At 46.2% G+C, this 23913-nt stretch overlaps 1 protein-coding gene and 1 long non-coding RNA gene across 6 annotated transcripts in view; one reads left to right on the top strand and one right to left on the bottom strand.

Moving 5' to 3' along the window:
* Window positions 1–23913, bottom strand: part of MGAT5 (alpha-1,6-mannosylglycoprotein 6-beta-N-acetylglucosaminyltransferase) — a 333568-nt gene that overhangs the window by 281298 nt on the left and 28357 nt on the right. The window contains exon 1 of one of the 5 annotated variants that reach the window (XM_032479343.1): window positions 16974–17132. The exons of the other annotated variants lie outside the window; for them this stretch is intronic. The gene's annotated coding sequence lies outside the window, so the exon portion shown is untranslated. Of the gene's footprint in view, window positions 1–16973; window positions 17133–23913 lie in introns of those variants that run through there. 5 annotated transcript variants of the gene reach the window in all.
* Window positions 1330–22257, top strand: LOC116663589. The gene is made up of 3 exons (XR_004319800.1): window positions 1330–3837; window positions 21580–21584; window positions 22248–22257. It is a non-coding gene; the product is annotated as an uncharacterized LOC116663589 (long non-coding RNA).

The raw sequence follows: 23913 nt of genomic DNA, 5'->3' as shown, positions 1-23913 counted from the left end.
TTCTCATCCCATTTTCTTGCCCAGGGCATAAAAATGTAACGCCTGGCCATAATCACGTACAGGTACAGAAGAGGAATAAACAAGTTCATGTGGACAAAAGGAAGCAATAGTGAGCAAGCAAGTGTTCTGCTAACTTGTACACCCACTGCACAGGGTGGTTTTATGTCTTTGAATCTCGTAATAAAGTTGAAGGCTGGCATTTTAGACTTCCTTCTTTTTTCACTTCATTTTTTCTAGTCATTTATTTTTATGGTACCAACCCATGATGGTTTAGAATATTTAAAACCTGTTCTGTTTCTCCAGGCACCCAGAGTCCCCAAACTCTTCAACCAAACTCCCCAAGTCACCACACCCCCTTCTTCAATCCTTCCTGCCCCACCCTCCTGGCTCAATAGCTCCCTCTACCCCTCCTTTCTAGGTGGCATCTCCCATTAAATGGGTGGTGGTAAACTTCCCAAGAGCCCCTCCCATGACCTGTGGGTGCTGATTCCTGTGAGCCATCCTGAGGCTCAGATCAAAACGAAGGGTTAAGTGACTGATCAGTCAACCACCAACACGGCAAAAATAACACAGGACTCCGGTCCTGGAGAAGAGCCAAGATAAAAGAAGAAACAACTGCAAACCTGTCAGTGGCCCCGATCCATGTTAACTAACCCAAGTGAGAGCCTCAGTCTGCCCAGCAGATGCTGACTGTCCATCATCCAAACCTGAGAGGCAAAATACAACAGCCTTCGCCTCTCTCCTCCACCGAGGTCCACATATCTGGAGATTCCATACTGGCTCGGGGAGAAAGGAGAGGTCACTTACAGAGTGCGTGGTCTGTGTGCGGCATCAGGTGCGATGAACCGTTATGAGAAAGGAAGGGGATGTGAGGACAGCATTAGCTCTGCCCAGCAGGACCCACTGAACTGCCCGTTACATGGGAGTCCCGCACTACTGGAAGAGGAGCATACGGAGAGAAGGAAGGAAACGTATACACCTCCTTGAAAACAAATAACGAGAAAATCAGATGGATGGCGATGATGGTGATGACCTAACAGAAGGAAGAAAGGAAACCGCAGGTGAGGGTGGAGCCAGGTGGCACCAACCCTCCCCAGAGCGCAGGTACCCTGGGGCTCCAGGTAGCTCTCGGTTCCAGGCAGACCACTTTTTTTTTTAGAATTCCCGGGGACAAAAGGATGGTAATTTTAACATATGCCAACATAAGCACCTTTCACAGTTAATGAGACAGGTGTCATCTGTGAGATAAGGAGGGCAGGGAGTGGAGGGGGAAGCAGATGATGAGCGAGTGTTCCACTAAGTCTCTGCACTTGTCTGGGTACCTGAAATATTTCAAGATTTTAAATTTTTTTTTCTCAAGTAAAGCCAGAGAACAGATGCATGATGCTGTTTTGAAACCTCCTGCCACAAGTGGGAATTCTGATTAGATCCCGTCAAAACCAGGCACGCCTTGTGGAGACAACTGCTCTGCTGTTCCACGTCTGGCCACGCGATGAGACCAGGGGCTGCCGCAGCCCTGATCTCTGCCCGCCATGCACCCTAGTCTGTCCCTTGGGCCAGAGGAGAAGCAGGTTAACCTAACATGCCCCTCTGTCAACGGGCCCCTCTAGACAGACGGCAGGCACCTCGTGGGCTCTGAGACAGAGTACCAGTGTGCCACACAGGCAAAGACTGGGACGGTGACTACCATCCCCAGCTGCCTCTCTTCCCAAAGCCCATGGTCACCATCAAGCTGGCTCAAGAGGCTGTGCCCGCCCCACTCCAGGTAAGATAGATGCTGGACTTGGTTGCGCAGCACACAGCCAACCAAGGTCAGGCACTGACATTTCCTAAAATGTGGCTAATGTCCTGGGAACCACAAAAAGAAATCTGAGCATGGGCAGTGAAGGCTGTTTCACTCTCCTTGCATCTAAGGTCTCCATATCTGGTACAGCTCTTGCAAGATTACTCGTCTTTGACGTCGACGGGCAAATGTCATTAACTTGAAATCCCATAATCTGGGTTTGCTGATTATTGTATTTCAATGCTTGTGCTACTGGGATAAAAATAAAGTGAGACAAAACTTTTCCTACCCAAAACCTTTTCTGTTTTACACTCATTGGTTGTTCAGCTCATCTTGCTGCCACAGGCCGGGTTCTGCGCTTGCCACTGGTGGTATGAAGAGAAATAAGGCCAGCCCTTGTCCTCCGGGAGTTTACAGTGTAGACAGACCCACAGTCAGGAAAATGAGTTCTACTGCCTTCTCGACTTTGGACATATGTGTTCACATGATCAGCTGGGGAGGGTCTGGGTTTCATTTTTATTTTTACCATGAACACTGCATCCTTATCCTCTAGTCACAGCCCCAGAAATGAAACAAGATGGTTCTTGGGGAAAGTCAGGCATAAAAAACCATGTACTCAATCTACCAACCTATTTGAGAAACATTTTCTGACACCCATTTCCCAGGAATACCCTTTCTTACCCCAGCCTCTGTGACCATCAGAGTTAAAGAGTCATTTGTTTTCAGAAGCCAATAGTCTTCCTGATCTAAACTGACTCATATACACATAAATCTAAGCATAAAGCCAGGACAGCTTCTTCCCAGCTGAATCAGAAGAGAGACGGTTTTACAGTATGGTCAGGGGAGAAGGGTGAGCTGCGTCTCCACCTCCAGGAAGACCCAACCGTTTCCAAACTCCTGGGCATTGTCCAAGTGTGTAGAGCGTGCTTTATATTCTGAAGGCTATTTAAAGGATCATAAGAAACGCAAACTCATCTGTGATATGGCTTTCAAGTTCTAAATGTCAATGACAGCCAAGTCGGCTGTGTTGGGAACTCCTCCAACGACAGGTCGACAACAGCCCAATTCCACGGCTCTGGAGGAGGCCGACACACAGCTGCTCTTTCAGGAGTTATTTCCAGAGGAGCCAAGAGGCCCTGCCAAAGGCAGCTAGGTACGGCCTGCTGCAGGGGAAAGTGACGGCACATTTGGTGGCAGACGGACACAGCCCAGGAGTGCCACACGATGTCAACATGTCTATCTGCTCTGCCCCACACAGCACAGGGGGAAAAAATCACAGCACAAAAAAGGCAGAAAGATGCTCATCCTTTGCAGAGCATAAACCCCAGTACCTGGGCATCAGGGACCACAGACTCAGTTCAGAGCCTCCCTGATGTCAGCCTGCTACACCCCCAGCCGCCATGCCAGGCAGCTCCTGGAGGGCAGTGAACAGACTTCCCTATCTGTCACCACTACAGTAGTTCCAGAACATACCCTGAAAGACAGATTGTTCAGTTGTCCAGTCTCTGAAATGAAGCCCATTCCATGCAAGTGATGTGTGTGATGTGGGGGTGGAGGTGTGCCTGTGATGGATTAAACATGCTTATTCCATCTTAGACAAAACGCCATGTCTTTAGAGATGTGAAATCTCTTTGAGGTTCTGAAGGAAATGTTTCTTGTTTCTCTGGTTTCTCTCAACGGGACAAACTCTCAAGGTGACAGCTTGAGAGAAGCGTCTGATAAGTCACAGGGTCACCCAATTTTCGAGTTCTAACTAAGGCTTTTATTCACATCAGACATTAATCTGCCTCTGAGTTGCTGGGGTGGTTTTTTTTCCTGGGATGTTGTTAGAGACAAAGTTTGTTCAAAGACCCACATACATAAAAGAAACAAGGATTATGAATGTTTAATGTTTCACTCTGCTTGCCCCTTAACCTCGACACCCAAATCCTATCAGCCTGTGAAATCCAAATATTCTTCTAAGTTGCATGCCTGATTTACCAAGGTGACTCTCAAGGGTAGCTTGGACAGTGGTTCTAAGCATGAAAGACTATTCTTACAGTTAAAACAAGAAAGTACTTAGCAAATTGCTCCCTCCAGAAAATATATTTGTAACTGGGGGCTTTGGAAAATGTACTCCCTGAACATCAACTCCTTGATACAGGCACAGTTCAGAGATCATGAAGTCGTTGTGAGTCACACTCTCCAGCTCACTGCTCTGCTTACGTTCACATCATGAACCTCTTTGTCAGGTCTGGGCTGAGCTGTTCTGAAGGGAGCCAGTCCTACAATCTAAAAGTAACCGGCCAAACTTTTTCAATAAAGGACCAAATAGTACATATTCTGGACTTTGTGAGCCACCTATGGTCTCTGTCCCATATTCTTTGTTCTCAAAACAATTTTAAAGTGTTAAAAAAAAAAAAACAAACTTTAGTTGATAATAATGTATCAATATTGGTTCATCAATGGTAACAAATGGACCATGCTAATGCAAGATATTAAAAATAAGAGAAACTGGGGTGGGGTAAAATGGGGATATAGGAACTCCACTTTCTGCTTAATTTGCCTGTGAACCTAAAAGTGCTCTAAAAAAAATTAAGTCCATTAATTTTTTAAGAGCAAAATAAATAAGGTGTTAAAATTAAAAAAAAAAAAAAGAGTAACTGGCCGTGATCCAGTGTAATAAATTTAGGTTTCATAATGACTGAATAAAGTAATAAAAGGCCATCTGCTCCAGTCGCTTGACTAATTCCAGACAGATAAAATCTCCTTGCCCGATGAACCCAAAAGTTCAGTTTCACCAGGCGGTAACCAGGTAGCTGGAGACACCCCCTCAGGACTGAGGTGCACTGGAAGAGGAACCTCCTGGCCTTTTGGGACGGCTGTGTATTTTGATGGTTCCAAACACTAACACCTGACTCAGCTACTTGGTCCTCTCCCTCCTAAGGGCAAACACCCTGGGTCTGACCTTGACCAGGTTCACAGCTGCTTATCACAGTACTTACAGGGCCTGAAGGATGCACCCCCCCCCATGTCACCCTAGAACAGTCATCACCCCTGCAGTCACAAGGACAGAGACATTTTTAACTTTCTCCTCTTTAAGGACTTGATCCGTGGCAAATGGACAGGCTGCCAAAGGGCTTCTACCAACTACGCCTCTACCATTTTGGAACCCAACTGCCTTTTAAGATAAATACCTAAAAATAGCCAAGTAGAGGCCTTATCCTTTCCACACTCAGAGGCATTTATCTAAAAAATTATATTATCTCACCTGTTGGGATCCAAACCCATCCATCTGTAGTTCGGTAGAAGTAAGGCTCCCTTGGCAAAGACAGAGCATCAACACAAAACCACTCTTTGTTCCAAGTCTCAGGAGGCATTAAACCAAAGCTTTTACTGAGCCTAGTGCTTTTTGGACTAGGCTACATTAATATACACACACAGTGTATACACACAATTTTTAAAATACATAGCTCTATGACAAGAAAAAACTAAGGAGTTTGCAGTATGAGATAAAGCCAACTGAACTATAAGCCTGCTCATTCTACTGTAACAGATTACTTGTAGCTGCTTCACCTTGAAGAATAAAACTAAAAAAGCAGTAAAAAAAAAAAAAAGCCATTTTATAAACATATCTACTATGTGCTTCTGATATTGCTAATATTTTCCCCTCTACAAAATGCCTTTATAAAAAAAGAAAAGGGGGAAAACATGTTCTTTAACAGATACATATGGTGTTTCTGATATTCATGGAATTTATCAGCAGAGAATTATAAAACTGAAGGAGAGCTCAACAGAGGGGTAAGGAAGGAGGGAAGGAAAAAAAATAAAGACCCATCTTCAAGCTGACCACCCAGAGGTCTTCTAAGATTAGCCAACTGGTCTACTTTCTACCGAAGACAGTCATGGACCACAAACATGTATCCTATTCTGCTGGAAAATGTCTGAAACAGTGTTGTTATTTTTAATCCAAAGCTGATTTCCCTCTTTGTATGGTCTGCAGCATATAACTGCCCTTCACAGCATTAACATTTTTGTCTGTGTCAGCAATCTCTGAGCCATAGCAGAGGGCTGTGCACTGGGGCCACTTGGGAGAGCAGGTTTGACCTGCCGTCACTCCAAATCCACCACCTCCATGAAACAGTCTTGCCTCAAGTGTCTACTCAAGATGGGTATGAAGGCTGGAAGGAGCTAGATCAATGCGGGTGGCCACTTTTATAACAGCTTCTATCAGAGACGGCTTTGAGGTGAAGAAATGGGTTCTGAAACTGGATTATTGTGGTACAGAAAATGCAACTAACTCCTGTAAGCAACACCAAGATCTATTTCAAGAAAACAATCCTAAGCGTCTTGGTCAACATCAAAAACAACTCATTGTGTGTAGCTGTACTGGCTAAGCAAGAGAACACTCAGGTGCCTCTGACCTGAATAGTATCAACTTACTTCCAGTGCTTTCACTCTTTCCTGTATGCTTTCATAAACATTTAATGCAGTATCTTACATGGCAATTTGCCTTTGAGTATTGGGATCAAGTGCACAGGCAGTGGTGACTTAAGTCAAAATGTTCATGACGTCCCAAAAGAAAAAAACTAAAACTTTGTTACCCTTTACCTCGCCCGGTGCTTTCAAATCTGGATTTTTTTCTTTAATAATACTCATACTAATTAAGAACTCAATCTTGAGTTCACCTTAAGAATCAGACAAGCTGCCTGCTCCCTGAATCACAGGAAAACTTTTGCCTCATGCTTGGCTCTGTACATTTTGCAAAATTCATGGTCACCAAGAAACCCAAAGGCCATTCACTTTTATCCTCAGCAAAGCTTTAATGTTCAACTAATCTTAAATATCATTTCCTGTGGAGCCAAGTCTATAACATTAATGAAAGTTTATAGCTATTTCTAGCTGTGTTTATAGATAAAGAAAATGTTGAAGGAAGTTCTTTCTGCTTCCTAATTTTCAATACAGCACCACTCCACAGCTTTCATCAAGATTTCACCCCAAAGTATCTTTTCTATGTATTAATAGGCTCCCTCAATCATTTCTTGGGCTTATGCTTTGATTTTCCTCCGTCAATTATACCTAAACTGTGAAAGCATTTGTAAATAGCAATCATGAGAATGCAACTCAATCTAGAAAGAAAAATAAGGTAGCAATCATCGGGGATACACAGTGAGAGAGTATGTAGGAAAAAACTGGAATCCCATTTTCAAACATTAACCCCTCTCATTTTATATTTTGGATAAAAGAAATTGTAAATAACCCACAAAGTAACCAACTTGACAAGCTCCACCCTCTAGAGTGGCATTCTATTAGAAATCTCCGAGTATCTGGCCTATCACCCCTTCCCCATTCCAAGCATCTCTAAACACTATTTACAATGGCCAAGACATGGAGACAACCTAAATGTTCATCAACAGATGACTGGATAAAGAAGTTGTGGTATATATATACCATGGAATACTACTCAGCCATAAAAAAGAATAAAATAATGCCACTTGCATCAAGATGGATGGACCGGGAGAATATCATACTAAGTGAAGTAAGCCAGAAAGAAAGAAAAATACCATATGATATCACTGATATGTGGAATCTAAAACAAAAAAAGACACAAATGAACTTATTTACGAAACAGAAACAGACTCACAGAAATAGAAAAAACTTGTGGTTACCAGAGGGGAAAGGGGGTGGGAAGGGATAAATTGGGCGTTTGAGATTTACAGACACTAACTACTATATATAAAATAGATAAACAACAAATTTCTTTTGTATAGCACAGGGAATTATACTCAATATCCTGTAGTAACCTACAATGAAAAACAATATGAAAAGGAATATATGTATGTGTATGTATGACTGAAACATTATGCTGTACCCCAGAAATTGACACATTGTAAATTGATTATACTTCAATAAAAGACATTAGAAGGAAAAACACAAAGCACCTGTAAAGGTGAGCCATGATAAAGCAAGCATGTTCAAAGACCACCTCTGCTATATCTACTCTGGATCTGATGATGACACAGGACGATGGAGGCCAATTCCAGACATGTGGGTTTCATGCCTCCTCACCCCTCATGCCCTTCAGCACAGTCATCTGTCAGGTTGACCCCTTTTCAGTTCTACACTCAAGCTTTCCATCCTCTTATTCCCTATGGACAATGTCTCTCTAAATGGAGAGTCTCAGAATCTTGATGCAACCATGGACATAACTCAAAGCAGGCTTTCCCTCTCTCCTTTTCCACAACCTAAGCAAACATGGCTCATAAAGAACACCAAAGCCATCCTGTATGTTGTTGACTCAAGTGAGAAAATAGTTGAAGGGAGTCTACAGTTCTGCCTAGAATATGGTCATGCCTAGAGAAAAGCCTTCCAATGATAAGACGACCAAGCGGCACACACTAGAAACAAATCATGACCATCATTATCAGCCTTAAGCCATTCAATCTTCCTTAGGGAATGTCAGACAGTCACAGAGAAAAAAGGTCCTATGATTACAATACTGGCTTCAAGTGGCGTTCATCTTAGGTTGGGCAGGGAAGCTAAATTTACCACACAGGACAATTTTGTGCAGTTACAAAGATCTAGAGTGGTCCTCGACACCGGGACGTACATAATCTTGACCAAATACGTTTGGTTTCATCACACTTCAACAGACTTCCCAGCATCTTTCCACTTCAGTGAGGTCTCTCATCAAGGCTCCACCAAGAGCTTCCCAAAATAGACTCAAATCTAAATCTGCCCCACACACTGCCCAGACTCAAACACAGAGGCCCAACTCTCACAACCAAGTGCCTCTCCAAGCCTCTGTCTTCTTGGGTCTGAAGCAGAGGTAATCACAGTGCCTCCATCAGAAATGGTGGCGGGCATTCACAAACCACCACAACATAGCCAAACAGCAATGCCACCACATGACAGAGGCAGCGAGCCCTCTACAAACGTGGGCAATTATTATTACTGTGGTGGCTATTTTTCTAAGGGGATAATAAACTAATAAGAAAATAAAAGGGCAGTTCTAGAGCCGGTGAGAAGCCTGGAACCACTACCTGGTGCCCAGCGTGTTACATTTTCACGTTGCCGACAGCTATTATGTCAGGCATGTACGACAGTAACAATGATTTAGTGGCTTGTGTCCTGGAATACCCTTGGTTAAAATGACTTTTCTCCTATAGCTGATCTGCAGGTACTGTTTGATTCACAGATGAGAAAAGAAAAATATTTAAACTTTGTGACTTCTGAATTCATCACTAACTTGGATTATAGACATAATATTTGTAGTCAGTAAAGTTTATCTAAGATTTTGCCAAGACATGACGACAGTGGGCCACAAGACCAATTATCTAGGTTTGCAACTTTTAAAAAGAATTTGACTGAACTATAGTTGATTTACAATTTTGTGTTAGTTTCAGGTGTACAGAAAAGTGATTCACTTATATATTCTTTATTGTTTTTTCAGGTTCTTTTCCATTACAGGTTATTACAAGATATTGAATATAGTTCCCTGTGCCATACAATAAATCCTAGTTGTCTGTCTATTTTATATGTGGTATTAAGCATCTGTTAATTCATATTCCTAATTTATCCCTTTCCCCTTTGGTAACCACTTGTTTTCTATGTCTGTGTGTGTTTCTGTTTTGAAAACAGATTCACTTGTATTATTTTTTTTAGATTCCACATATCAGTGATACCATCTTACATTTGTCTTTTCTGTCTGACTTACTTCACTGAGTATGATCATCTCTAGGTCCATCCATGTTGCTGCAAATGGCTTTATTTCATTCTTTTTTGTGTCTGAGTGACTGAGTTATGAACATTTAGGTTGTTTCCAGGTCTCGTCTATTGTAAACAGTGCTGCTGTAAACAGTGGGGTGCACAGATATTTTTGAATTAAGAGTTCTCGTATTTTTCTGGTTACACGCCCAAGAGTGGGATTGCTGGATCATATAGTAACTATTTTTAGTTTTCTAAGGAGCCTCCATATTACTTTCCATACTGGCGCACCAATTTACTTTCCTACCAACAGTGTAGGAGGGTTGCCTTTCTCCACACCCTCTCCAGCACTTATATGTAAACTGTTTGATGATAGCCATTCTGACCCATATGAGGTGATACCCCATTGTAGTGGTTTGTAACTGTTTTTAATGTTTATTTACAGTGTCAACAAAGAGCAGATTCCCCTTTACAAAAATCACACATGACCCCAAACAAAATTTGCTATTTTCATGAAAATTATTCAACAGGCACTAGGGAATTAGTCTTAAGATTGTTTTGGGAGTAAGTTTCTCTCCCTTAGCCTAATGGTTCTCAACGTGCAGCCCCTAAACCAGAACATCGACACCAACTGGGAAAGTGGGAATGTAAAACCTCAGACCCCACCACACATCGACTGATCAGAAACTCCGGGCTGGGACCCTCAACCTGTCTGCAGGAGACCAGGATATACTCTCAAGTTTGAGAACCACTGCCAATAGGCTGTTCACATGTGGGCTGGGACACCACTTCAGGATGCTCTTTTCCTTCAAAAACTATCTGCCATCTTTCTGCTCCTTAAAAACCTGCTATAGGATGATGTCAACTGTTCCTCTCTATTTTTAATTCCTCATGATGAGGCTAAGGATGATTCATTCAGTACCTTATGTGTTTCACTTAAATAGTAAGGCTCCTTCTCTCCCACCCCTAATGGAAGGTGACTGTTGCCTGTTATTTCTGAGATAATTACAGGAACGATTCAGTAACAAAAGCCTGTCCTTTACCAACCTCAGCAAAAGCTGCAATAGAGAGTTATAATTGTAATGCTCCATCCTTTTCTATAACATGTTCATAATAATGTATCCTTTGAAACTGATCATACCACATGTCATAACAAGGAAACACAGAACCAGGAATCAAATTTAGTTTATTGTAAATAGAGATCAAAACTGCAAGTATTTGGGCAAATCTTTTCAACTGACAGGAAACAAGTACGCATTAACCATCTGGCTTTATCTCATTTCTCTAAGTGAAATATTGAAAAAAAAAAAAGTTGATACAATGCTTTCTATGGGTCCTAAGGTGACTTCACGATATCCAACGATCTTACCACCAGACACCACCCATCATCTAACTAATTATCCAAGCAAGAAGCATTAAGGGGCATTTCCTAAATAATAAATAACCCTTTTCTATACCTTTAATTTGTTAAAGTGTATATTAATTCAAAGTTAATTTCATACCTGCTGTGAAGCCTCCTGATGAATGATGACTACCAACATATTATTAATTTCCCTTTCCTTGTTGATTAATTTCACACTTACACTGGATAAGAAAGGCGAGATTAATGATGTCTGGAAGATAATGTTCAGTTCTTGTAAGATACTAAATCAACCTCAAGTGTTCAAGTAAACACAGAACCCAGATAAGGAAGTGATGATGAGATCACCTCCAGGAGGTGTCCAAGGGGCCCCGCAAATAAATGCCCAGACCCCCAGAGAGTGTGTAAGCTGTAAACTCCACTTCACACTCTTCTGGGAGGAGAGGAGGATGAAAGCTGGAATTCAGAAGATTGCAATACACACCGATAAACTTGTGCCTCACCAGTGACCGAAGAGGAGAAGCTATTTATCACAGTCTAGTCCTCAATTCTGCGAGAGCCCCTCTGTGTATTCCTTAGCCTTGTCACACCCTTCCTGCCTTCTCTCCACTCTCCCCATGACAGTCTCGGGACTCCTGGCTCAATACATGTGAAGAGCCAGATCTCCCTCATCAGAGGACAAGAAGGAAAGGAGTCTGAACCCCGTCTCATCACGCACTTTTCAGAAGTCAGGGAGCTTCAGGTATATATATGCTAATCCTGTTTCTGATAATAATGCCTACACTCATGGAGAACCTATTATGTGCCAAGACCCTAGGGACCTGGTATAAGTTATCTGAGCTCCTGCAAGTCCTATTCCACATATTTTACAGATGAAGAAATTGAGGCTTAGAAAACTAAGTATCTTGCATAGGTGACCCCCATCTAAACACACAGATATGCCAGGCTCCCAGGCCTGGAGTCTTCCATACCACACTCCTTCCCTAAGAGCATGAATAAAGAGAACATTAACGGCTGCCGAGATATGATTCCAGAAGACCTGAAAGCTATGGGCATGCCCTCTTCCTTTAAGAAACCTCCCCGCCTACTCCAACTCACCCAAGTCTTCTTTGAATTCCAACATTTATATAAAATCTCACAATTCTATGCCATCTATTAGATTTCCTAGTGTCCACTAAAATAGCCTGTATCTCACAAACCAGCCTGCCCAGCTAAGACCTGCATCCAAGTTCTAAGCACAGTAACTGGTCTCCTCTGGCTGTTGTTCAGGGCAGTGCTCACCAGTACAGTAGCCACTTACTGCGTATGGCTATTTGAATTTAAATGAATTAAAAGTCAATACAATTTTTAAAATTCAGTTCCCTAGACACACTAGCCACATTCCAAGCACTCCAGAGCTCCATGGGGCCTGTGGCTGTCATGCGGGACAGCAGAGATCCAGAACATCTCCAGCACGGCAGGAAGTTCCACCGGACAGCACAGGTGCAGGGATACTTTGGAACACCCTCTTTTCATCCAGTACCCTTTCGACACAGCTTCTTCACCACAGAACGAATTAAGGGCCTCATCAGACTATGTGGCCACATCTGTATGTCTTCAGATGTCATCTTCCAAGGAATAACATTCCTTAAGAAGTTAGGTCACTTGGTAAACTTATAAATAAGGCAAGCAGACTGACCTCATAGAACAGAAAGTGTCAGGAATGACCACCCGATGGAATTGCAGGTCAGGATCCACCAGGAACAACCAGAGACACGCGCACCACCACCCACACGGGGCATCCCTGAGGCATGTCCTCACCAAAGCTCCCTTTGTGAGAAGTTCATCTCCGCTACTCCTCTCGGGCAAGAGAAGGTCCCCACATTTGGCCTCTTGTTTCTAATTAATTTTGTTACTGAATGAAAGATTCTTTAAGTTCTATAGTGCTTTACAATTTTCAAAAGTTACACACACACGATTTCACATAATCCCATAATAACACTTTTTTTACCCCCTACCCCTCTTGCCCCTCCCCCTTCCCTCTCCCCACCAGTAACCATTAGTTTGTTCTTTGCATCTGTGTTTGTTGTTATATTCACAGTTTGTTGTATTTTTGAGACTCCATATGTAAGTGATATAATATAGTATTTGTCTTTCTCTGACTTATTTCACTTACCTAATGCCTTCCAAGTCCATCCATGTTGCTGCAAATGGCAAAATTTCATTTTTGTTTAATGGCTGAACAGTATTCCATTGTATATACATACATCTTCTTTATCCAGTCATCTGTTGGTGGTCACTTAGGTTGTTTCTATATCCTGGCAATTGTAAATAATGCTGCTGTGAACTTTGGGGTGCATGTATCTTTTCGAATTAATGGTTTTTTTCACATATATACCCAGGGGTGGAATTGCTGGGTCATATGGTAGTTCTATTTCTAGTTTTTGAGGAATCCCCATACTGTTTTCCACAGTAGCTACACCAACTTACACTCCCACCAACAGTGCAAAAGGGTTCCCTTTTCTCCACATCCTCGCCAACTTGTTTCTAATTATTAAAGAAATCAATGCAGTGAAACCACCTTTCAATCAAAGTGGTATTTCCTACCAGTTGCTCTCGATTGCTTCACTAAAAGTGGGATAATTAGGAGGAGGGTTTAGCTCAGTGGTAGAGAACGCGCCTAGCATGCACAGGGTCCTGGATTCATTCCCCAGTACCTCCATTTAAAATAAATCAAATGAAAACTTAGTTACCTCCCCCATTACTCCCAACCAAAAAAAGACTGATTAAAAAAAGTGGGATAATTAGCAATGAGACAAGTTTTGGTGACAATGACAGTCTGACAGTAAGCTAGACAAGAGAGCCTCAGTCCCCTCAGTCAGTGATACCTGACCTGGAAGGACGTATTTAAAAGACTTTCAGGAATTAAAAAACTTGAGAAATTCTGAATATAGCTCCAATTTGGGGGAGGATCCTAAAATACAGTGTTGGTTGCTGTTGGATTAGAATGACTCCAAGTGGGACACACAGAGTGATAGAGAGGCAAGGTCATCAACCTGATCTTTAACTGTTACAACCTGCAAGTGCCCTGCAAGTGGCATTTCTTCTCTCTCCCTCCCTTCTTCATGGCTTTCTCCTTCCTCCCTCCCCGCTATCTATGCATCAGGCCCCTTAGGACTGAACTCCATGCCCAAGACAAGCCAGCCTTCATGGCTGCCAACATTGGTCCGTGAAGTGGTAGACCGACGTCTGCCTGCCTCCTCCCCTGCCCACTCCTTTACGGAGTTACAGCAACCTCCAGATGATCCCAGGCTCAAATCACTATACAGGTCACACCTGGGGCTCTCACCAAGTAATGGACGGGAACCTTGCAGAGCTCAGGCAAGAAGAAAGAGTTTCCTAATAAAAAATGCAAATCAATTCATCCTCGGTTCGGGGGAGGTGCTTAGAGCCTAGGAACCTCATCTAATCTCTGAACCCCCAACTCAGTCACATCAGCAAGGTTGACTTCTGCCCCTCTTCCTGGCATTACATTACTGCCAGTGGAACCACTCACTCTAATGGGAGGTCCAGCATTAACCTTTTCCTGCCCAGTAGCTCACAACAGCTTTGCAACCTGGTGGACCTTTCTCCAGCCTCATCCCCCCCACCTCCCAGTCCAATCCAGACCCCCTGCCTGATGAGTCTGGGGAAGCACCCCCCAGGCCAGGGCTTTCCACTGCCGTCAGGTGGCTCAGGTACCACTCTAAGAGTAAACCCTGGCCTCTGAGGCTCTCCTCAATCAGGAAAATCGGCCTTGCTCCAGCCAAAGAGTCTACCTCTTCCCATCATCCTCAGGTTTTCCCTGCCCCCAGTACATCCGACTCACCCTTTCAGCACACAAACCACACCTGCTCTGGGAAACCTGAAGTGCCCGCCCCCTCCCGCATGCCGTAACACCAATAAGCAGACCAGAAGGTCAACTCCCCAAGAACGGGCTATGTCCTACTCTTCTCAGTATCTCTGAACAGCATCTTAGACCCAGACTCTTTTACAAAATTGACGCTCTGCAAGTATTTGATAATCCACTGAAAACAGTCTCTATCCATGCTTGTAAGTTCATTATTCTGGCAGGGGATTCTCAGACCATGAAGACCCCTCCCATACCCAGTCTGTTCACTGTGAGCCCACGGAGGCTGTCCTGTGAATTCCTCTCTACTATTTACCAGGAAAGGCACATAAGACCCCTAAGCCTTAGTTTCATCTTCTGTGAAACCAAGGTCATAACAGGACCAACCCCCCATGCCACCCCCAGGGCGCTGCAGGCTAGAGATAATGGTGAAGCACTTAGCATAAGGGATAGCACACAGTAGGCATTCAAGAAACGTTACCCTTTACCTCTCTGCCTCCCATTACTAGTAAATCTCCTCAAGGGGAAAGGAAACACAGCAGAGTAGAAATACCATGGTCATGGGAATAAAAGTGATCTGTAGTCGGATCCCAGCTCTGTTCAGATCCCAGCTGTGGGGCCTTAGGGAAATTACTCCCCCACCCAGCTTCAGCATCCCCATCTATAAACTGGGCTTAATCATCAACCTGAAGGGGTTAGTCGGTCTAAGAACTAAATAAAGGAACATACCTGGAGTTCCCAGTACGTAGCCATTCACCTGATGCCATTTACTAAATGTGACTTTAATTCAGTCAAAACACAGCAGAAAAGAGAGGGAAAGCCCTGTATCCTCACTCACATCGCTGCCACCCCCTTCCATCATGTTCTTAAAGTCCATAAAACAGGCCCCAGCCATTTTGAAACCAAGCAGAACCCTGTGGCCCAAAACATTTCTGTGTCCCGTTTCTTGTTTGTAGGGAAAAGGTCTCAGCCTCCTAGACCTTCTCTGAGTTCCAAAGGGCAGGTTCAAACAGTTACTAATTAGGGGAGTGAGGAAAAGCAGAAACAAAGGAAAACAACAGTGCGGGGTGGGGCCTGGTCCCAGGTCTGAAGCGGATGTGCATAACAATTTGATACACAGCTCTGAGTTCTTCTGCAGAAACTAGGGCTCCCACCCAGGTGGAGGACGGTGACTTAGGCGGAGCACAAGTACGTGGACCCCAGCCTGGTTGGAACCTTCTGGTTGATGGTTAGAAATTCCTGGAACACCACCCTGTTAAATCACCAGCAACCAGAGGGATCCACACCCTGCAGCCCTGCCCCGACCCAAATTTTGCCTATTAAAAACTCTTCCCCAAAAAACCATGAAGGAGTTCGGGTCTTTCAAGAATGAGCTGCCCCGTCCTCCCTGCTCAACCCTGGAATTAGCCTTTCTCTGCTCCAAACTCTGATGGTTCGGTTTGTTTGGCCTCACTGTGCATTGGGCACATGAGGTTTCACGAAAAATTTCAGCTACCATCCCCCACCTCCTGGGTCCTCAGCCCGAGACCTCACACTGTGAATGCCAGAGCATTCCATCGAGAGCTACAAGCAGACCCAGTTTTCCGAGGCAAACACACGCACCCTCAATTTCATCGCTTCGGCAATCTCCAAATACTCCCATCAACTCGCATGTACGCGTAACACCAACAAGGCCATTTCCGGAAGGAAAATACACTAGTACAACTGGTTACTTTTAAAAAACAACCTATGATTGAAACCATTCTCACAAAAAGCACACAGTGCTAAGACAGAGAAAAATCCACCGATTAAAAGCGGACATTCACAGGGGTGGGTGAATGGGTACAACCCCAGAAAGGCAGTCCCCAGCCAAGACCACACCACTACCGCTAAGAAAAATAAAGGCTGCTCTTTCAGATGCATTTGCAAGGTTTTGCGAGCTCTGAGGGGGAGTCGGAGCAGAGAGAGGCCTGCTGCTCCCACCCCGCCGGCCCTTCCATGCGGCCCGGGCTTCCTGAATTCTGCCTCCCCCAGCTCCATGCTGGGGCCCAGGAGGCCCAAGGTCCAAATCCTTGGCTCAGGTCCCTGAAGTGCTGGAGGGGAGAGGAAAGGTAAAAAGCCAGTATTCAGAAGTCACAGGAGTTATCAGGTAACCGGGTTCCCACCAGAAACGTGGTCCTGCTCCTCAGAGCTGAAAGATGACTTCCCTCTCCACCCGCCGCACCCAGCCCAGCCCCCAGGGCAGCGCCCAGCCACCCCCTGGATGCCCGGGCTCACTCAGGCTCACAGGCTCTTACCTCAGTCCTGCTTAGTCATCTGGTACCAGGACAGTCGTCCCCCCGATGCTGGCCAGGGAAGGCTTGCCGGCATCCAAGGGTGAGCGAGCTGCACTTCACAAAGGCCTACAACGTCTCTAAAGAGCTGCGGACTCACCCACCAGCCCTCCGAGCAACTCTCTGCCTCAAGCTCCCTCACCTCCACCCACCACCTCCTCCAGGTGTCCTCCCTCTTTCCTGCCCAAACCTGCCCGTGGGCTCGCAGGTGTTCCTCACTGAAACAATTAAGTAATGAGGCTGGATCTCACCTGATCGAAGCCTGAAGTTCACCAGAAGTTAAAGAGATAGCAGAGCAGCGGCCAGCGTGACCCACCGCTCACCAGCCCGGGGCGCTTTTACAACCCCTTTCAGGAGCCACTGTCATCGGCAGATGAAGGGATGGAGGTGCAGAGAGGAACCGGCACCAGGATGTGAACCCCGACTGTCTAACCACAGAGTCCTCCCCCGTACCCTTTGGACCAGCCACGTCCCTTCCAGCCACCCCTGACCATCTGTCCTCTTGCTGTCTCACCAGAGTGCTGGAGGAAAGGATGACCTCTTGGGCCCAACTTGCCATCATCATGGGCTGGGGGCAGGGGTGGGAGTCTAGCCGTGTCCACCCCCACTCACCCACAGCTGCACCCACCTCCTCATCAGCATCCCTCCCGAGCTGCTCGGGCAAGCCAGACGGCGCTTTGCAGAAGTGGGAATTGAGGCTTACCCTGCGGCCGGGCTGCACTGCCCCCAAGTCAGACAAATGTGGCCATTGGCTTGTTTGGTGTAGATCCAGCCTCATTCCTGGCAAACGCCAAAGTGCACTGTTCAGGCATCAGCATTTTCACTCCCCAGACGACTCTGATGTGACTTAGGAACCCCTGGACCACCCCGCTTCCCCAGAGAGGCAGTTTTGCAGGCCGAGTTGGGAGGGGGATGTCAGAATCCCCATCTGCAGCTGTTAGAAAGAAGAGCCACGATGCCCAACAAAAACAAAACAAATAAGCCAAAAATATCCAGAATCTTCTAGGGCATAAAGAGCAAGGAGAGGAGCTGGAGATGGGGATTAGCTTCCTAATTTTGCGGGCCAGGGTAAAGCACTCCCAGCCTTTCCCTGTGAGCAAGCTCATCGCGGTTCAAGGGATGTTGACAGTCCCAGGGATTCATTTAGCTGGCGAGCTGCAAGCGAACAGAAAAGGAGTGAGGGGAGAGAGAGAGAAAGAGAAAAAGATAGGAGGGAGAGAAACCCTGGGGAAGCCTTTTACATGACACAGTGACAGGAACAATAGGCACCTACACACACACACACCGATTTTGACCAGCACTCTCCAAAAGGAAAACAATCCAAGCCACGTCTGTCATTTGAAGACTTGCAAGAGCCACATTTACAAAGGAAAAAGAAACAGGTGAAATTCATTTCAATCATGTAGTTTATTAACCCAATATATCCAAAATATTATTGTAAACATGTAATCGGCATTTAAACATCATGAAAGAAAGCGTTCACATTCTTTTCTTCACACTAAGTTTCCAAACGTCAGCTTGTATTTTACGTTCACAGCACATCTCAACTTGGATCAGCTGCATTTCAAGTGCTTAAGAGCCACACATGGCCAGTGGCCTCCATGCTCGGCAGCCCAGATTCAGACAGAGATGAGCAGGTAAAGAGGAAGAGAACAGGTAGGAATAAGGTCCCGAACAAAGAACTAACGGAGTATGACATCCAGGATCATTTACGACCCCTAATCAGTGCTCATAAGGGGTTAGGGGTAATCAACCTTCAGATTTAACAGTAAGTACGTTAGCACAATTTGCTAACTGAGAGAGAGCCCCAAAGCACCAAGCCCACAACTGAAGAATCAAAGCCCATGACCACTCAGAAAAATCACACACATACCAGACACCAAGCTACGGTCAGAACCCTTGGCAGCCACCCACCCACGTGGAGCTCAGGCCTCCAAGAGACACAGCAGGAGAGCTGCCCTCTGCTCTGTGGGCATAAGTTCCACCCAAGGAACTCAAACAGGCCCCTCCCACCCATGGGCTGTGAGGAGACGTGGAACACAGGCAGATAAAAAGGGAGGAGGAAAACAGCTTAGCACTTGTGATGGGCAGAATAACTACCCTCAGAGATGTCCTTGTTCCTAGAACCTGTGGACGTTGCCTTACAGGGCAAAGGGGACTTTGCTGGTGTGACTCAGTTAAGGCTCTTGGGATGGGGGATGATCCTGGATAATCCAGGTGGGCCCAAGGCAATCCTAAGGATTCTTAGAAAAGAGAGGCAGGGGTGTCAGAGTCAGAGAATCAGAAGCAGAAGTCACAGGGATGTATGTGATCACGTGCTTTGAAGATGGAGGCGGGGCCGTGAGCCAAGGAACACATGGGCACCTCTGAAGCTGGGGAAGTCAAGGAAACAGAGTCCTCCCCTACAACATCCAGAAAGAATGCAGTCCTGCTGACACCTGGATTTTAGCCCAGGAGACCTGTTTTGGACTCCTGATCTCCAGAACTAGAACAAGTCTGTGTGAAACCACCCAGTTTGTACCAACCTGCTACAGGAGCCATAGGAATCCAACATACCGTGCGTGGAGTGGTCAGCTCGACAGACAGTGGTTCCCCCGACTCTGCAAGGCATCAGGAGCAGTGACAGCAGCTGTGTTAGCAGTCATGGCAACAGCCAGCACGTGCGGACTGAGGGCTTACTACATCTCAAGCCCCCTGCTAACTGCTTCACAAACGTTTTTTTTAAGTGTACTTTTCATTTTGTAATAAATTTACACTTACTGAAAAGTTGCACAGGTAGCACAGAGTCCCTGCATCCTGTTCACCCGGCTTCCTTAATGCTAACTCCTTACACAACCATGATACATTTGTCAAAACCAAGAAATTCACATCAGCACAATGCCCTTAAAAAAATACAGACTCATCTGGATTCCACCAGTTGTCCCAAATATTTCACCTTCCCAAGAACCCTACGGGGGAAGCACCATTCTCGGCACCAGGCGAGGAAGGAGGATGCTGAGGCTGAAAAAGAGTCAATGGCTGGCTTGTGGTCACAATAAAGAAGGCTGGCAAGGCTTTTCAGTGTGCTCCCTCTGCGTTACCTCTGCACCACGAGCTCCCGCGGACGTCATCAGCCCCGTCTTACAGGACAGGAAAACCCGGCGAGAAGCAAGTTTCTAAAGGCCTGCTACCAGGAACGGCAGCAAACCTGCGGCTGTCTGACTCCTGAGGCCACGTTCCTGCGACACCATCTCCCTCCCTGACACGGAGGGATGAGGAGCTGCTTGGGGCCACGAAAAGCTCCTGAAACCCCTGAAAACCTCGTGGTGGCTGTGCTGGGAAGGGAAGGGTCATGTCCATTCTAGGGCCACGAGTCAACCTAAGAGCTTCTGCGGGTGCTGGGTCAGCAAAGAGAAACCCACGGGGGCCCACAAGAGCCCTACTTTACAAAGAGCACCTCCAGAGGAACGCGCGGCAGAAGGAACTGCCGTCAGTAACTGTCTTAAATCCAGTTCCCATCACAAACCAGGTTCCTCCCTTGGGAGCCTTTACACCATGATTACAGTGAGCTCCTTGAAAACACTCCTCTCCTGGGGGGTCCTGTACTTCAAGCCTTTCCAGCCCCAAGATTCCCCCACCTGAGCAGCAAAGAAGTAGGAAGACGAGCCTCTCACACCGTGAAGTCATTAATAACCCCCACACACACCTACACACAGCAATGGGACAGGGGCCGGGACGAACTCACCCAGATCGCCCATGACAAGCCACCTTGTTCACTTGCCTCCCAGCCTTTATTTCCTTGGTGGCATTCCAGGACCTGGCAGGTCTCCGAGGACTGTCACAGCGATTGTGTGGCTAGCTAGACATTCTCTGTCTCTGGTTCTAAAAGAGTGGCCCCCCACAACCAGCAGCCTCACCTGGGAACTTGTTAGAGCTGCAAATTCTCAGGCCCCAGCCCAGGCTGTGAATCAAACTGTGTGGGGTGGGGGGGGTGGGGGGGCGTGCCAAACAAGCAGGGTTTTAACCTGCCCTCCAGGTGTCTCAGCTGCAGGCTACAGTTTGAGAACCATTAAATTATATATTCCCTGCCTCCCCTCCAGGGCTGACCCTTGACCCAGAAATGCATGTGGAAAAATCTCTGTCTGCCAATAAACACTCCGTCATACGCTGTAAGGCCAGGGCAGACACTCACAAGCCCAGCTGGGGAAGCAGTGTTCATTCGTCACACGGCTGGGGAGCCGCAGAAGCCCGTGCAGGCCAGGCCTGCTGTGGCCCGCAGGGCCCATCCTGGGCTTCCTGGAGCTTAAATTGAAGAAAGCTTGACGATACAAGTCAAGCAAACCTACAGGTGAATATAAAATTACGGATGGTGGCAAACACTCTGAAAGAAAAAAATGGGGGTGCCACGGCACAGAACGAGGGGCTCGTCGTCCACCTCAGTGGTAGAAGGAGGCCTCCCTGAGGAGGGAACACTTAGGCTGAGATCTGGAGGAGGAGGACTTGGCCAAGCAAGGAGGGAAGGAGACCAACATTTGCAGTAAAGGAAAAGCTTGTGCAAAGGTCTTGGGGCAGGAGAAAGCGTGGTGCTTAGGAGATGTTGAAAGAAGCCAGAGTGCGTAGAAAACAGAGAACAAGGCAGGAAACGTCCTTGGGAGATAGGGTTAGAGAAGTTGCCCAGCCTTGGATCCTGCTGCACCTCACAGACTTGGTCAGGAGTGTGTGCTGGAGTCTAGCCATAGGAGGCCCATGAATTTGAGGCAGAATATTGACAATAAACATAATAGCTATGATTTATTCAGTAGTGGTCTAAGAGCGCCACGTGAAAATGTAATCCTTACCACAACCCAAGAGTGGCTTCTATTATCATCATCATCTTCATTTTACAGATGAGACAGAAGCTAAGTTGCCCTGAGTCACTCAGCTAGTGAAGGATGAGAACCCAGTTGCACCAACTACAGAACCCAATCTCTGACTACCTCGCCACATGAGGCGGCAGACTGATGGCAGTGATCTGGTTTGCATTTTCAAAAGCTCGCTGCGGATGCTGTGTAGGTAGAGAAGAGAGGATGGTGACAGAGGCATAGCATCGTCCCAGCAAGAAATGGCAGTGGCTGGGCCAGGCTGGTGGCAGAGAGATGTCCGAGCAAGAGAAAAGTCTCGATGCAGACAAAGAGCGGACTCTGCCAGGGGCCGCGCACCAAGTTTTCAAACTCCTGAACGGCAGTCAGTGCAATCTAAGGGCGGCAGGACATAGCTCAGTGGAAGAGCACATGCTTAGCATGCACGAGGTCCTGCGTTCAGTCCCCAGTACCTCCATTTAAATAAATAAACATAGCCTAATTACCCCTCTCCCCAAATAAAAATAAATAAGTGAAAAGAAACTGCCACTTTAAAAAATTTAAAAAAAAGAAAGGAAGTCAGTGCAGCCTAACCTGCACCTGGCACCTTCCATCAGAGAACTGGACAAAGGCTGAAAAGAGGGCTCTCCATCCTGGGGGATGGACCCAAAACACAGGGCTGCCATCGTGACAGAAACAGCGCTTCTCCACCTCTGCAATGAGAGTCACTGTTATTCCTAAACTTTAGCATTTTAAGGGGGAAAGTCCGCTCTTTGTTTAAAATGGATGTCATTATGCACCAGGCAAGGTCACACATGGCCAAGATACCGCACACAGTATCTCATAAACAAGGACTGGATTCACACTCAGATGTAAAAAGAGGCTTCCTGCTCGCATTTGAATAAGCAGGGCTTCCTTTCATGACCTTGCCTGCCTCACAGTTCACAGGGAGAGGGTGACGGCTTGATCCTCAGGGTGGCTTACTTTTCCAGAAGAGTCCTGCCTGTGACTGACTTGGTAAAATAGTGTGGGTCTTGGGGAAGCCGAGATTTGACCATTTCCTTGGGTTAGATATAGAGTCTGAGGGGTGTGGTTGATGTTACTTGACTTTAAAAGGGTGGGTGTGGCCACAAGGCTTCACCCCTTCATCTGACGGAGCTTGAGAACAAAACCATGACTGAGATCTGTGTTGGAAGTGGGGGACTCCCCAGCCAACCACCAGAGCCACCAGGCTTCCTGTCTCCCACGATGGATCACGTCCGGGCACCGCTGGGCTGTCATTTCCCCAAGACGAGCCTGGCTTCTGCCCTCTGACCTGCAGTTTGGAAGCATATGGCCAGGCCAGCGGTGGAGTCTAGCGGGCCTCTCCCGGAGAGGGTAGGCACCGTTTCCTTCTGTGCATCAGTCACAGCCTCACTTACTACAGTTGTGGGAAGTCCACGTGGGTTTCAGAGTTCTGAAGGGCTTGTCCTGGAAGGCTATAGAACTGAGCAAGCAGTCCATCTGAAGCCCTCTCTGGGATAACCGTCCATCCCCTACCATGCACTCATCCCATCTCCTTCCTTGCACTCACTGCCTTAATTAGCTACAAAGTCTTTGGATTGTAAATTGAAACTGTAAAGCCTAGGGAGTGAAAAATGCTACATCTTTCTCTGGCTTACTGCAGTAGTAAGCAAATTACTTCTTTTTTTGTAGAGCTTTTGTATTTTTTTCCCTGGAGGACAGTGACCCTTAGAGAAAGCTACAGCCCTGGCCTTGACCCCACTTGAAGGGCCCAAGAAGCTCTCACGATGTAGGAGAGATAAAGGGACAGATCAGAAGGAGAACCCCTTCTCTCTGGACCTCAACCCCCACAGCACCGGGCCCAGAACAGTTAATGCACGGCCACAGTGAACTCTGGGGGAGGTGATGCGTCCCCTCCGAGCTGATCATCATCGTCTTCGTCCTTGAGTGGCCGGTAAGATGCTGAGTGAGTGGCTTAATCACCCAGCAGGGTCTCCTACGCGATACATAAAACTCCTCAGAGACAGCAAACTTGTAAATGGAAAGCATTACCATTTGTAACAGGATTAATAACAACACAGGCT

The sequence above is a fragment of the Camelus ferus genome, chromosome 5 (assembly GCF_009834535.1).
Source record: "Camelus ferus isolate YT-003-E chromosome 5, BCGSAC_Cfer_1.0, whole genome shotgun sequence".
NCBI lineage: Eukaryota > Metazoa > Chordata > Mammalia > Artiodactyla > Camelidae > Camelus > Camelus ferus.
The sequence above is the reverse complement of the archived record's forward strand: the minus strand, read 5'-3'. Positions and strand labels throughout refer to the sequence as shown.